This window comes from Ambystoma mexicanum, chromosome 3p (genome assembly GCF_040938575.1).
Source record: "Ambystoma mexicanum isolate Mex_15411 chromosome 3p, UKY_AmexF1_1, whole genome shotgun sequence".
Taxonomy (NCBI): domain Eukaryota; kingdom Metazoa; phylum Chordata; class Amphibia; order Caudata; family Ambystomatidae; genus Ambystoma; species Ambystoma mexicanum.
In genome coordinates, this window is record NC_090925.1 from 920,307,668 (window position 1) to 920,323,600 (window position 15,933).

The window sequence follows — 15,933 nt, forward strand, 5'->3', positions numbered from 1 at the left end:
GATGGATTTTCCTCATTTATGTACCATTTTTTAGGTAATTTCCACGTGATTTTATAGGTATGAAATGGATGCACCTACGAGTTAAAGAACTGTAATGGGCAGTTAAACTAGGTTCATGGCTGATCTGAAAACATCCCGAATGTAAGAGTTGGTGAACTGGTGAAGGGTAAAATTAGGAATATGGGTATGAAATTACATGTTCATAACTGTTATGCCTTCTGTGAAAACAGTGGAAAATTGCCAAACGGCCTTGCAAATTGGTGCGGACCTGGCTGTCGTCTTATTCAATTCACCATGATTAACTGAAAAGGAAAATATATATGTTATGGCAGTTGTTAGTAAAATTATTAAGTGATGCCACATAACTAGATTTTTAGGAAAAGTTTGACATGCAGACAGATGGGGCTTGTAAATTAAGCTTCCATATGTCTGCTCCAGACCCCTAAACCAATCCTGACTGGGAGGCTGGGTTTGAGAGGAGAGAGGAGGGTAACTGTCCAATTCTATTGGTGTGACCTCTTGCAGGGTACTTCCCAAGACTGTAAAATTGGTGGTGTCATCACGGCTATATAAGGGGTACTGCACTTGGAGGAAGCGACAGAGCTGCTGACATTTACCATCAAAAGAGTACTTCTGCAATTTACAATCTGACAGCTGAAAGGAAACACAAGAGGAGATTTCTGTGAGTGCATCTGGGTGGAGCAGTCTATTGCTAGGAAGGCCTAAACGCTGACTGGGTCCGATGGTGGAGAGCGGGAGGCCATCCATGAGAGTGGAGTGACCAGAACCCTGCCCTATCTTTAAAGAGTGTCCTGGCATACAGCTGGCTGTCCTGAACTTTAAACAGAGGTGTTCTATGTAAGTAGAACTGAGCCCTGGAGAACCCAAAGGTGGGGAGTCTGCTTGCCTTAAATCTTTTCCCTTTATAGGGGATTGGGGTTGCAAAACTGTGTAGATCCTTAGCCTACATAACTAAAAAGATAAATTGAAATAATTCCCCTTTTGGAGGAACACTAAAGGGTGATTTGTGTTAAAATTCAAAATTAACAAAGCTCACTTCGCAGTGTGTGCTGAAAACTGTTCTTTATATATAAAGCTGAATGTATGTATGCGTGCGTGTGTGTATGTTTGTCCGGCTATACAAAGCCACACTGTTCAACGCATGTCTATCAAATTCAGTATGGATTCCTCTTTTGTCTGGGGCAAGAGATGAAAGGCATGGTAGATAAGATGTTCATGTCGTGGTCGCAAGGGGGATCGTTGTCAAAAGCGGTATTGCAACACATGACCACATACTTGCACACTAGGTACACAGAGAAGAAATTAGAGAAAAGATTAGTCATTCTAGAGCTCTGCAAAATGTATCAGGAAGAGAGAGAGAGAGAAGATCTGCCACCTGAGGAGTGGGTGCTTAGTCAGCTAAAGGAGGAAGCTGTTGAGCCCTCACCTGAAGTAAAAGATGCTAGTACGGAAGAAATAGGGTTGTACCCTTTAAAGGAGTTGAAAGCGCAATGGGGTACAGTAATCCAATATATAAACCTCCTGCTTATAGTAGTGATTAGAGTCCAAAGGAGAATAAGAGAAAAGAGGAGATCTATAAGATCATACAAGACAAAGAAGAAACGAGTGAGCGGTTGAATCTGTCTACAGAAATAGACAGAGAGATTAATAGATGGAAAGGAGATAAGGATAAAGCTTATGAGGTAACACTTGTACAGAACGCATGGATGGGAGGACAGATATTACTCAGGTTCGATGGGAAAAGTGTTGAGGAAGTTAGGCAAAGAGAAGATAAGGACGAGCAAGAAAGAAAGGACAAAGAACATGAGAAGAGATTGAAAGAAGACGAGCAGAAAAGGAAGAGCAGGGAGCGACGAGAACAGCTATATCAGGAGGTGCAAAAGTAAAAAGAAGAACTGGCAGAAGAACAAAGAAAGTATGACAATAGACCGAGAGCGATAGAAAATGGGGATAGAAGAAAAAGAGATAGAGATGAGGAAGAAGTACAAAGACTAAGGGACAAAATAATACAAAGACGAAAAGAAGATGAGGAACGAAGGGAAGAAGGAAGGAGAGAAGAACGAAGGCAAGAGGAAGAAAGATTTGGAAGGTATGTGAGAAAATGAAGAGAACTCGGCGAAGAAATCGAATGAAGGAGAAGAAAGCCGGGTCTTAATACTAGTCTCATTCATAAGGAACCAGTAGGGCCAAGCCCAGAAATATGATGGGACAGAATAGAAGAGAATCCTCTGATGAAGGAAGTAATGCCAACAGAATCCAGAGTAGTATTCAAAGAGGAAAGATTTAATGCAGAAACCATCGGAGAGAGGATCAATAAGGCCTATCTACAGTTACCGCGAAATAGCGAGCATGAAACTCGAGGGAACAATGATTGATCCCTAATGCCTCAATCACAAAGAGAGGAGGAAATTCCATTCAGTCACAAACGTAGAACATTATCCTTAAGAATTAACCTAGATAAAAGTGATGGAGATGCTAGTCACACTAGTTGTGGACAAGACATATCAGATGAGGAAAGAGAATCCAGTTTTGGAGTAGAAGGGGGGCATGTGCGCCCCTGAAGGAAGCCTGCAAATGGACAAAGTAAGATGGTTGAATCTGGAACAACCTAAGGATAGGATGCCAGATCCCATATCATATCCAGAGTTTCCTCAAGGTTGATCGTACAGTGAAAGGGAGAATTGCTGCCGACAAGAAGACAGGCAGGGATGATTGTATATTCCATGGCCACAGATGGACAAGGATAATTTAAGGTGCAAGCTCTTGAGTTTAACTTCGGGCACTGGGAAATGGATATATGCATTCATAAAAATGACAGGAGGAAACATGCTGGCCATAGGGGACATAAAAGGTCTGGCAGCTATTCTTGGGGAAAGGGCTGATGACATATGGAGGTGAGCATGATATTCTAGTGTGACAGCACAAAACACAGCTCATGATGGAGCGCCGTTTAATAATTGTAGAGCAGATGTGTGGAGGGCTCTCAGGATACAGTACCCTGATACATCAAACATGGGTGCAATTATGACACGTAAGATGAAGGAAGATGAAGATCCTAATGCTTAAATTCAGGATATTCAAGAGAAATGGCAACTTGAATCTTGGGAAAAGATGGTGGCATTATTTTACCAAATTTTATGTAAGGGGTTGCCTGAGCCAGTGTAGAGACAGGTGAAGAAACAAGTGGGAATGGAGGTGAAACCATGGGCTGAGACACAGCTGATGATAGTACACCATTGTCGGTTGTTACAAGAGGACAATAGGAAGAAAGATAAGACTAGGAGGAAGCCAAGTTGGTTCAGAAAAAACTGTCTAAATTTGCCATAGAACAGGTGGTATTGACAAGTGGGGAAGGATTGGGAATGCAGGAAGCAATGGGTGCATCGCAGGCGAGTAATCAGCACCCGATGGATCAAAGTGGATATAGATTTGTGCCACGAGGCAGAGGTATGGGCTATTGAGGAAGAGGATGTGGATTGCAAAATAATCAAGGTGGGTTTCACAATACACAGAATGAGAATCAGAGTACTCAGGGAGGATTTAACCAATACAAACTTATCAGATGGGCACCCCCAATATGTTGGACTTGTGGGATGACAAGGCAGATTGCATGCGTAGGTGGGAGCCAAGGGAATGTACATAATGGCCAATTTTCAAGAGTGCAGACAGCTTATCCTCCACCATATAACACACAGATTAGGGGAGTGTTTGCCCAAGATCACACAGTGTATCAGACACAAGCGCTGCGAGTGCAGCAGGTACAGCAGCAAGAGCGAGTGCAAATGAATCCACCACAAGGGCAGTCACAACAAGTCCCTATGCAGACACAGCAGTATGCAAACACAGGACAAGTGCTGACACCCAGAATAGGTGTCAGCACAGGTGTCCCTGTGATAGGAGGAAATCCTTTTACAGGGACAGGGATGAACCTGTACCCCCAATAGGACAGCTCACAGGGTGACTTGATGTGTTCAGTACTATCTGTGACACCAGACCCCTAAGAAGAACCAAGGGTCGATGTGACAAAAGGAGGCACATCTTTTTCTTTTCTAGTAGACACTGGAGCTATTCATTCATGTATACGAAAGGGAAAATATCCAATGTCGGGAATTGCAATGTATGCTCAAAGGTTCTCTGGAGCTATGAGTCGAGTTCCTTTTACTGATGAATTACCAGTCTCTATAGAAGAGTGTGACATGTCTGTTCCTTTGTTATATTTACGACAGCCACGGGTTAACATTTCGGAAAGAGATTTGATGACAAAGCTTAACATGACGATTTAATTCACTGATCAAGGACTAGGGTGCTCCACTCCAGGAATACACTATTTAAATGTGGGTGAATTTATGCTGGTGTTCACAGAGCAAGTGGCTCTGTGAGGTGTTCCAGTAGATCCGGAGATTTTACGGTATAGGGTGAACATTCTATTGACATGGCTACCTGGCTAAGTGGGAAAAATTGTGAAGATACCTGATGAGTTCTTGTTTAGACCACGAATACCTATGGATGAATAGGGGAGACAGACTATCCCTATAGAATTAGAAGCAACCATAGGACAAAGGGAAATGGCAATGCTCGAAGGAGTAGATGATGAGGGCAACCATAGAGAACAGTAATAGCTCTTGAGGAAGGGTACAGATTGACTGACATCACTGATGATAGCATGTTCAGGAAAGACCAAACAGCTGATGAAGTTGTGTTCTTTATGAGCATCACATACTGGATAAGTATAGAAAAGTGGGAGGTCCCACAGCGAATGGCGATAATGCGGCAGAGTCCAGCATTTTTTCAGGAAGATTTGGAGAAGGTGCCAAGCGTCCTTTGGATCAAAGGCCCTTATGATGTATGTTTATTAAAGAGAACAGGGCAAGTCAAAATAAAGCTGTAGCCAGGAGTGATTTTACCTCTAGCAAGACAGTAGTACCTCATGTCTCGAGAGGCTGATGAGGGTATATTTCAGACCATCTCTGCACTAATGAAACAAGGATTTTTAGTGACATCGGAATTGTTGTGTAACACCGCGGTGTATCCGGTCAAAAAATCTAAAGGAGGGTTGTGGAGAGTTATACAAGATATGAGACCCATTAACCAGATTGTAGAGTCAGAGTTTCCTTTAGTTCCTAAACCAGTGACAATACTATGCAGTATCCCGGTGGAAGTTTGATATTTCACAGTGATCGATTTGAAAAATTAGTTTTTCTCGATCCCGTTGCACAAAGATTCACAAGACTTGACTTCAATAACATTCCGCCAAACTCGACTGAAACATACTTGTTTGCCCCAGGGGCACTGTGAGTCCCCATCGATGTTTAACAAAGTCCTACAGATTGATTTAGGCAATATTGATCTTAAGAGTGCAGTGAAACAATGCGTTGATGACATTTTAATTTGTAGCACCACAGAAGATGAGTGCAGACAAGATTATATTCAGCTGATGACTATTGTAGCAGACAAGGGATATAAGGTAGACAAGGAGATGTTACAATACTTTTAGAACCTCTTTCTAAATTTGCAGACCGCTTCTTGAGTCCATATGTCAAATTAATGGCATCCTATATCCAAGACACCACAGAAGTAATCAAAATGGTAGAAGGCCTTAAGATCAACACTAACGATCTACTTGTCACTCTAGACGTTGTCTCACTTTATACTAAAATCCCTCAGGCAGCAACTTTAAGTATGGTAGAAGAGAAACTGCTACACTCCAGAACAACGGGTAAAATTCCGAATTAATTTATCCTCTGGTGTACAGAGATGGCCCTGTGTGAAAATTACTTCTCCTTTAACAACAAGTTTTACAAACAAATACATGGAACATCTATGGGCTCAGCAGTAGCCCCGACACTTGCAAATTTATATGTTGAAGCAACTGAATTACATATCATCTTGACTGATCTAAATCCTTTTAGACAGCATATTCTATTGTGGTAAAGATTTATAGATGATATATTGATGATCTGGTCTGGAGATATACCACAATTCGATGCATTTGTACTGTGGCTGAATTCACAAAATCCCTTTTTACAATTTACCAAAACCATGAGTACCGAATCAGTTAACTTCTTAGATCTAACGATTTACGTTAACAAAGAACTGTCAATACTTCAAGTAAAACCATTCCACAAGGAAACAGACAGGAACTCATTGCTGGCGTACTCAAGTTTCCATCCGAAACATTCTCGACAAAATTGACCTTTTGGTCAATTTGTACGTATGAAACGTAATAGCAGTACTAAAAGAGATTTTGTGATGGAAGCAGACAACCTCAAACTAAACCTGTTACAAAGGGGCTACAGCAGTAGAATTGTCAAGACAGCATAAAAAAGAGCGGCCAATAATAACAGAGATGGTATTTTGGAATACAGAGAAAAAAGACCAGTTAATGACAATATTGTGTTTGTGAGTACTTATAACCCACTGTCTAATGAGATATCCAAAATTGTGAGAAACAACTGGCATATACTAGAAGGGGGAGATTGTCCATTATCTGCCCCCAAGTGTGCTTTTCGAAGGAGTAAAATTCTGAAAGAACTCATTACTAAAAATGATGTATCCCTTAAACTAAGCACTCAGTCCACTTTAACTGAAAGTTGGGGTCTACCAAAAGCTACAGGCCACAGTCCTTGCGGACACTGTAATTGCTGTGCACAAACGTGTAGATCTAAAGATATTGACCTGGGTCTCAATAAGAGATGGGAACAACGTGTCCTAACAAACTCCAACTCCAAAATGGTAATATATGCTATCTGGTGCCGATGCAATAGATTGTATATAGGCAAGACTGAAAGGAAAATAAAGATCAGGATTGGTGAACATAAAAGCTGTATCAGGAACAACACTATAAATGCACCACTAGTGGGTCACTTCAACAGCCTAGGACATAAACCAGAGGAACTTAGATGGACAGTAGTTCTCAAAATCGACCAAACTGAGGACAGCAACAATGACAAACACATGCTATGTGTACAAGAGCAAAAACTGATTTTTCTAACTAAGAGTTACCCAGATGGACTCAATGAAAATATCGACTGGAGCATATTTATTAAATAATGTTCCATTTGCATACTTTAAGTACAATTGAACTGACCGTTCCTAACAACACTGTTAGTACTTGATAATAATCTTTATAGAGTATGATTTTCACTCTGTATATCCCTAGTGTCACCCCTAGTGCTCTGGATGAAACTCAACAAAATGATAGTTCAATCATTTTTCTGGGCCCACATAAGATCGGAGTTAACATATGGACCAATATAGTCTTATATTAGGACCATATCTATACGGCGCGTAAATTTCGCTAATCACTGTATGCATTAAGTTATGACTAATTGCTGACCATTAGCCATACCATCAGCACACTTTATATTGGATATATTATCAATTTTTATGACTGGCTTTAACTATGTATCTTTCTGGTCGTAATTCACTACCAGTTACCAGTGCTTTTGCTATATCCCCTCTACGAGACACTATTCCCTTGAGAGAGGTGTGTATAGCACCCATTCCATTATATACAGAGATGACTTTTGCGTCTGTAAACTAGTGTGCACTTAATCACCGGTTTATTTACTTCGCCTTCTCGAGATATATATGACGGGACTCATCCGTGTTGTTGAAGCATCCTTACCGTCTTTACACTGTGTTTACATCGGGTGTGGAATGACCATGTTGGGAGTAGTGTTGCTCTGTCAACACATGCGCTTTCAGTCGCCAGTGCCGGTACAAAGCGTATCCGGTCCCCATAGCAACCACGACTGAAGCTGCCGCTTCGATACTGCCTATCAGATTATACGCGTTTGAAGAAGATGGTAGCCATGCCAATATTATCCTTTAACTCTTTCTTGCCTTACCCTTAAGCTACATATGAACACAAAATGCTTGATCGACATTCCGATCTGCATGTATTGTCCCAGGTACACGCATGCGCTGACAATGCCTCACGCCGGCTCCTGGGCGTATAGTTGCTTTAACAACGCACATGCAGATTTTTGACCGCTGCCAGATCCGCGGAACTGCCCTCACCAAGCGGAGTCACACCGCCGTCTCAGGTAACTGCTGTGCTCCTATACTTCTTTTCTGCCATCATGCTTAGGTACCCCAGACCTAGTGACTCGGCACAATATGCTAGCCCCTAAGTGATATTCGAGGCGAACGCCTCACGCACGCTATGTTTTGAGTTTGATGTACGGTACCGCGTGCCTCGTGGCACTTATTTATACAGAAGTGCCCATTAGTCATTGTATTAATAGTAATTTAACTGTGCCTCATTACTATCTGAAGAGTTCCACTATTTTTGAAAGCATAAACTCTTCACCATCTATGGTTTCTTGACTCAAACTACACAAAGCGAGTCCTTAGACAATATTATTTATATCTCTCTGGTTAGTTGACAAGTTACTCTTTTACAAGATGTCTTTACTTTTTTATCCACAGATTATGACTACTTCACCATTTTAGAGCGTGCCCATATAGCAGCAAGCCAATATCACAACAGATGACACTGTCACGGCTCGCTCCCTTCGCTCCTGTTCCCACCCCTTGGGGGCATGATTTGGGGTTTATCCCCTACTGGACTTTCCCTCCGAACCTTATGCTATAGTGCTGTGATGAATTGGGAGCGCTAAAACCTTATTTTCCAAGTTACTTCCCTTCCGGACCCATTCCAGGTTTTTGGCAGCCAGCATCCTACGTTAATCTAATGACTATGCTTCCCAGAATGCCTGGCTCTCTGCCTCACCTCCTCCCTTGCAGGACAAGGTTGGGTGGAGGATAGGCAACACCTGTGGCTGCAGGTGGAGCAGGCGGTACACCTGAGGGGTGTGCTGGTTGAGGAGCTTTAAAAGCCTCAGTTTACTTCAGTCCAGCACTGGTCATTGTTGCAGTGTTCCTGTTGTGACTGGTCCCTTGTTCCTGGTTCCTAGTTTTTCTGCCTGGGTCCTAGTTCCTGTTTCTTGTTCCTCTGCCCTGGATTTCTAATTTATGTGCTTAATTGATTTCTGCTTCCTAGATTTCCCTTTCTGTCTTCCTCTGTCTGCAGGCAGCCTTTCTCAGTGCTTTCCCCATTGATGCAGCCCAATTTGCCTGTGTTCTCTTTTTCTTTGATGCTGTCCTTTGCTACTGAAAAGGTTGATGCCTTAGTATTTCCCTTTATAGATTTAGCTTCCTGCCTTTATTCCTTGGAGGGGTGGGAGAGGTTTGCCTTTTGTAGTATCGTTTTACCTGCTCCTGCTCCTTATTTTCTATTGGAATCCATTCCATGTTTTCCCTTGCACTTCTGCATTTATTTCCATTGATTATTAGGTGTGGTGTACTGTTGTAGCTAGCTCCTGTGTGAATGCATTTGTTTTCCTCACTATTCTATAATCACAATTCTTACTTGCCCCTTGTCTTGAGTCTTATGTATTTAGTTATCCTCCACCCATTGCTGTTATAGCCTTCTGGGTCCCTGTTTGATCAACAGGGTTCGTGGGCTCACTGACATTCTAGTGGTATTTCCAGTCCTCGTGAGTATTGTTTTTAAGTTCTTTATTTCAATACCATCAAGAGTGTCAGTTCACAGATTGTGTCTTTGCTTGCCCTCTAAGTGGGTTTAGCGCTGTCAGTATCTGTAATAGCAAAGTGGGTAAGGAGTTTGCCGACTTTCCTTTCAGTCATAAGTAGGTTCTAAGTGCTTACCCCACATCCCTTTTCATATATTTGTATTATTGTTTCACTCAATCTGCACTCCTGGGTTTAGTATACATGAGTCTTGGTTCTTGTGTGCACGTAGTTTGATTCAAGGTTATCCACTGTGCGATTTGTGCACATTTCCCTTGCCATATTCGCTGCCTTTACACTCACCTGATTAATCCTGACAGACACAGGAATTATGTTGTCATCCTCTAAATGAAACTGAATGTAAGTCTCGGCTTTGTCCTGCTTTCTTTGACTATAGCATTCCCATACTGGTATAAGTCACCAAAAAAATATTACTAGACCACTGCACTAGTTTAACACCATTTTATCTATAGATTAGTGTATATTGAGTTCTATGTTTGTGTGTTTATAGGGATCCCCCTGAAGACTGCAACACTATGAATCCAGGCAGTACCTAGGAAATACTTACCGATACCGTGATGGTAAGCCCCTAATCTCAGGGAGTCCAATTTCTTTTTGTTTCAATGACTAAGGCATTGACTTAGAAACCACATTATACTAAAGGTGGTTTTCTGTGTTTTTTATGTTTAGGCTCAACCTGGCAACCTCACAACGCGTATTACGAACAAGAGTTTGTGACTGGTTATATATTTAGACTTATCCTTTGCAACAAAAATCGAGGATTCGACGCTGCTACAACAGCCTGAAAAAGTTTTGTTCTATTAAGCTTCGACCACGACTCGAGCTAAGGACGTGTTTAGTCTCAGCTCCCCCACACACTCCCCTGAAGAAGTTCCTCAACCAATCCAAAGGACTATAGGAACGAAACATGTAGGGTCAATGTAGATACTACATCAAGTACCTCAATTAGGATCTAATACCAACCAAGGTGTATTTTTAGGTATGAGGTACCCCTCATTATTTTACTCTTTTGAGACATTGGAAAAAGAGAGGTCTCGTATATTGTATTTAGTGTGGTTTCTCCTCCCTCCTTGTGTTCACTAGAACAAGTCAAAGGTTGTCTGTTCTTACAAGTTTGATTGTTAAATTTGCAACTAAGCATTTGTTAACCTAGAACTTGTCCTTACTTGTAAGACAAAGAAAGCTTTTTTAAGTGTTTTTCTATTTTTATTAACACTCTTTGGTGATTTGCACACAGCACTTTATTCACAACATTGGTCACCTTGTACCTTCTCTATATTCAATGCTTATGGTTTTTAAATGTATATGTTTTATATTAAAATTGTTCTTAATAGTATTAACAATGAAGTTAGGTTGTATTCTCCTTGAACTTCTCAACACCATCGTACTGATTTATGTTGTAGTATGATAATTTGTGTCCAAAGAAAATCTCTCTCGAATGCCTAAAACCCTATAAAGTATAGGAGCTTTATGTTTTTGATCCTTTAACAAGATATGTCAGGTTGGCTCCTTGCTTGCCCTATACCTGATTTCCCCCTAAGTTTATATAGAAGTTACAATACTGCGAGGAAGCGGTGTTATACATAGGGCAATTGTTTTCACATGAAGGAAAGAAGAGGACACCTGAAAGAGCTGAGACAATTATGAAAACCTCAAAGTCAAATACAATAAAATAGATGCAACAGTTTTTGGGGTAATGCAACTATGTTAGAGCATGGGTGTTTGAACACAGTTCATACACAAGACCCCTCTTGCAAGCTTTAAAGAAAGCACAAGTGGTAAGGTAAAAATAGAATGCACTGAGGAAATGGAGGAAGGGTTTGAGGAACTGAAAAAAGCAATTTGTACAGCTCCTGTTTTGGGAATTCCCAATTATGCTGAGGAATTTTATTTGTTTTCGCACACAAATGGGACAGTCATGACTGCAGTGCTTACACAGAGAACTTCATTGGGGTATAAGCCTTTAGCATATTACAGTGGGATTTTAGACCCATTTATGAGAGGATACTTTCCTTGCGAACCGTCATTGGCAGCCGCCGTGTTCGCAATTGAGAAGTGTACAAGTATTGTTATGGGCTGCTCTATGACCCTTTATGTGGAGGTCTAGAATAGCATGACTTAACCCCAACCAAACATAATTATATACAAATGCACCTTAGCATGGAACTCCCTTAACCACAATACAGTGGAGAGACACTGCTCATGCGCAGTATGCCACTCTATGATGGCAATCAATAAGCACGCATGCGCACGTCATCACTCATGAACACACACCAATGTGCATGCGCTCCCCTCACTAGTTAGCATCCAAATACAGGGCGTCAGAACTTGGCCCGTACCGAACAAGATGCAAGACACATTTGCGTTGCTGGGACTGTAACTGACAGGTAAGGGACTGTAATTCATGCACGCAACTACAAATTGGCATCCTGTCCAACACAGAACTCTGCGCTTGGCCAACCATGTATCTAATAAACATAGGAATAGCTATATGCTAGTTAAACGCAGCCACGCGAAATTGCCATCCCTCACTATCCTGATTGCTGGCAATCACCACCCACAACCGCTATACACCCCAACCCGACCCCAACTTGACTTAACCACATCGTCTGTCAGGAGCGCAAGCTCATCATGCAGACTTAAATCTCTCACCGCACATGCCTGCTCCAAACCTGCTCCAAACCTGCTAAATTGTCTGAACAGCTTCAATCTCTTTCTGCATAAATGCTGTATACTGCAGGATGGCAACACCGTGCACCTAACGGCAGCATCCATGCCCGTGTCACCACCACTCCATCCGCTCTGCACTTACACAAACAAATCCACAATTAACGAGTCCAACACACAGGGCTCAGCCGCGAAATGTACCACTGGTATTACAATACTGACTAGACAGGCAGTGCCACTAACTAAATATCTCAGCAATTCAAAAGCCCTGCCCACAGGGCTCAGCCACGGAACATACCACGGGTACTGCAATAGTAACTAGATAGGCCACTGCAAGACATTTTTCAAAATGACAGATGTGCGGTCAGACCAACACTGGTCATTTTGCAAGAACTAGGTACAAGCAAGCCACGCCAGATGGCGGATCACCCCAGCATGGGAGACACACCCTTGCATAGGACACCCACACTGCCCCGTGCACCCTGGGCATAAAGCCACAACTGCAACCTTAAATCCCTGCCTTTACAAAAAAGGAAACCATGTGCAACTACTCGACCGATGGATCCAACGCCCCCACACAAGCACAAATCACCCAGGTTCACCACGGACAGATAGCGTAGTGACATAGTGGGTATAACCCACAACAACAGGCCTGTCACTAATATAGTCAGGCACAGACCCCATGTGCGAGAAGAAGATTGCTTGTGTGCAAAGCACTGCAGAAAATGCAAGCCCATATATTCCCAGAGACAAGAATACTCTGCAAGGCCAAGTTCAAAGACAATCTTATGACAGAAGGAATGGGTGATGAGAGATGTTGGGCTAATTGGGTGGGGAGGTAAAGTCATGTCCACCTCTTGGCACCTGGGTCTAAGCTTATGTGCTGCTAAGTGAACCGAATGTTCCAGACATGGCACAAGCATGCCAACCATTTGTAGAGGGCTGTATAGCGAAGGGCCTTATAGCATGAGAGCCAATGATATACCGTGGACTTAATATTGTTGAAGATGACATGTTTTAGAGGTAGGCATAAATTGTCCACCTGACAGTAGATACCCAATCACAATTCCACCCCTTATAGAAAGTATACTTAGATGTTCCCCTTGAGCCTATCACAACCCCTCATAGGTTTTTCTCATTTGCCACATAGTATGATGTCACCTATGACAAATGTTTTGGATATAAATGTGTTTTATGTGAAATGTATTGAGAGTTTGAGCGAACGTCAGTTGATGTCTGAACTCCCTGTTTTAGATAATTGATTTTAAAACAGCAAACTTTGCCATCTTCCTGAGTTGGTTTGATTATTTGGTGTCAGAGTTATCTGCCTCCCCATCCATTGCATGCACGATACCCAAAGGGCTCTAGGCTCAAATAATTAATAAAAGCTGCTCTTTCAGCTATTCCCTTCTTCTAACTTTAGCGTCCTCACTTCTTGCCTCGATTAACCATTGCTGTCTATCTTTAGCAACCCAAATAGTAGAGAGGTCCGTTACGTTTGCGACCTGTAGTTCCCTACCCAACTCACATTTAGCTATTCTACATTCCTCATTGAACCATGTTTTTATAGTGCCTAGAGTACTTTTCTACTTAGACAGTTTAGCAAGAGGAGCGCACAACCCGCTTGTCTTAGCCTCCAGTCACCTCTACATCACCAGCAGTGTCTGAGTGATCTGCTAAAACCTCTGAGTTGCCCTCCTTCATAAAACCCCTTGCTGCCTCCTGGGGGACTCTCTTCTCTCAACTCACTCTCACTCTTTTATTGTGCTCCCATGCAGGTGATGCTGGCTATCCCCTGAAGCTGTGGCTCCTCACCCCTGTCAGGAATCCGCACAACAGGCACGAAGAGGACTTTAATCATGCCCATACACGCCCTTGTGTGGTCATAGAGCAGACCTTTGCCCTGTTGAAGGAACGGTTTTGCTGCCTCAGCAGGTCGGGTGGCGCACTCGTTTATGGTCCTGAGAAGGTGGGCAAGAGCATCATGGTATGTGCCATGCTGCACAACATGTGCATCCGGCAGAACGTTCCTCTGTCACCTGACATGGACCAGCCACCACCAGGTGAAGAAGAAAATGAAGAAGGAGAAGGTGTTGCACATCGGCCAGGCCGCGATGCACATGAGGGACGGCTATGCACCAATCAGTGATAGACCATAGTTTCTGATGCACTGGGATGTAGAGGGTGATATGGATGTAGGACCCTGGGCACTGTGACAGAGAGAATTTTGGCACTGGTTTTGGGGATGAATTTGCACTGTACACTGCCATGCAATAAATTGACACACGCCGAAGAAGCAATGTCCAGTCATGTGATTTTCTTTCAGAATGGATGTATTGAACAGATGTTATTTACAACATAAATTCACCCTCCACCCCCACACAGCCCCTCCCACCTCCCTCCACCCCCAAACAGACCCACACACCCCCTCCGACCTCCCCCCAACCCCCAACAGCCCCACACTACAAGATCACAATATGTGTCTAGATGCACTTCCAGGCAACAGGTGCAGTGTACCCCTGCTACTGCTGCCCACTTCCCGATGGAGGGGGTTGCATGTCTGTGCACCGCATGCTGGGCAGGGACCTGTGCACGGGGCTATTCTGAGTTGAGCTGGCAGGCGTGGTAGTGGAGGAAGTGGATGGACATGGCTCGGGTGCCACAGGACGCTGCTGCTACATGGTGTTGGAGTCCTCTCCAGTATCTGGGCCACAGTTGCAAAGCTCTCATGGACTCGCTCAGAATTTTCATTTATGGCCTTGATGATGGCCTCAGTGTTCTCCCTCATCACCCCGCGTGTTGCCTCCCCATCGGCAACATATTGCTTTACAAGAGCATGCATGGACTCTTGACGGCCCTCCATCCTCGACATACGTGCCTCGAGGTCCCGTATTGCGGGGGAAGTGGACGTTTCCATGGCTGATGTGGACGTGCACAGGACGGGGCTGTCCTCTGGTGGATGCCAATTCCCCTGGCTGCCCTGGCCTTCATGCTCATGCTAAGGGGTGCCCTGGGTGTGTCCTGCGGGCTGGGCGTATGTCCACCATCCCCAACATGCTGCCTCCTTCATGGGTGACCTCCTCATGCCCCTCGTCCTCACCGGCACTATGTTGTGAGGATGCAGCAACTTCCCCAACTGAACTTGTGGCTGCCGACTGCGTGCCATCATGTTCGCTTGCCACAGATGTGGCCTCATCCTGTGTGATGTGTGTGTCCAGGGGGGAAGGGGCAGGTGTTTGTTGGACCGGTGTTGGGGGCTGTGCAGCTGGTGGGCACTGGTGTGTGCCTTGTGAGCCCCTTGACTCATCCCTGTGGCACTGGCCTGGATGGCCTGGTACCATCGTCCTGACCCCTGGACCTCTTGGCAGGTGTCCTGGGCTGTGGCGCTGCATGATCCTCATCGCTGTCTGCATCGGTGCCTGTGGGGGACAGAGAGGCAGGGCATCAGTGATGGGAGTACTTGCATCATGCATGCATTGGTGTTCGTGCAGTTTGGGCCTTGTGGTTCGTTGCATGCTTGTTGGCGTGGACAGGGTGCTTGCAAGATTGTGGGAGGGTAGTATCGGCATCCCTCAGGTGTAGTCCATGGTGTCTGCTGTGAGGCCAACAGGTGTGTTGTGGCTTGCGTGCTGCGTGAAATGTGATTTGTGTTTGTGTATTAGTTGTGCGTTGGGTATAGGAGCCGCA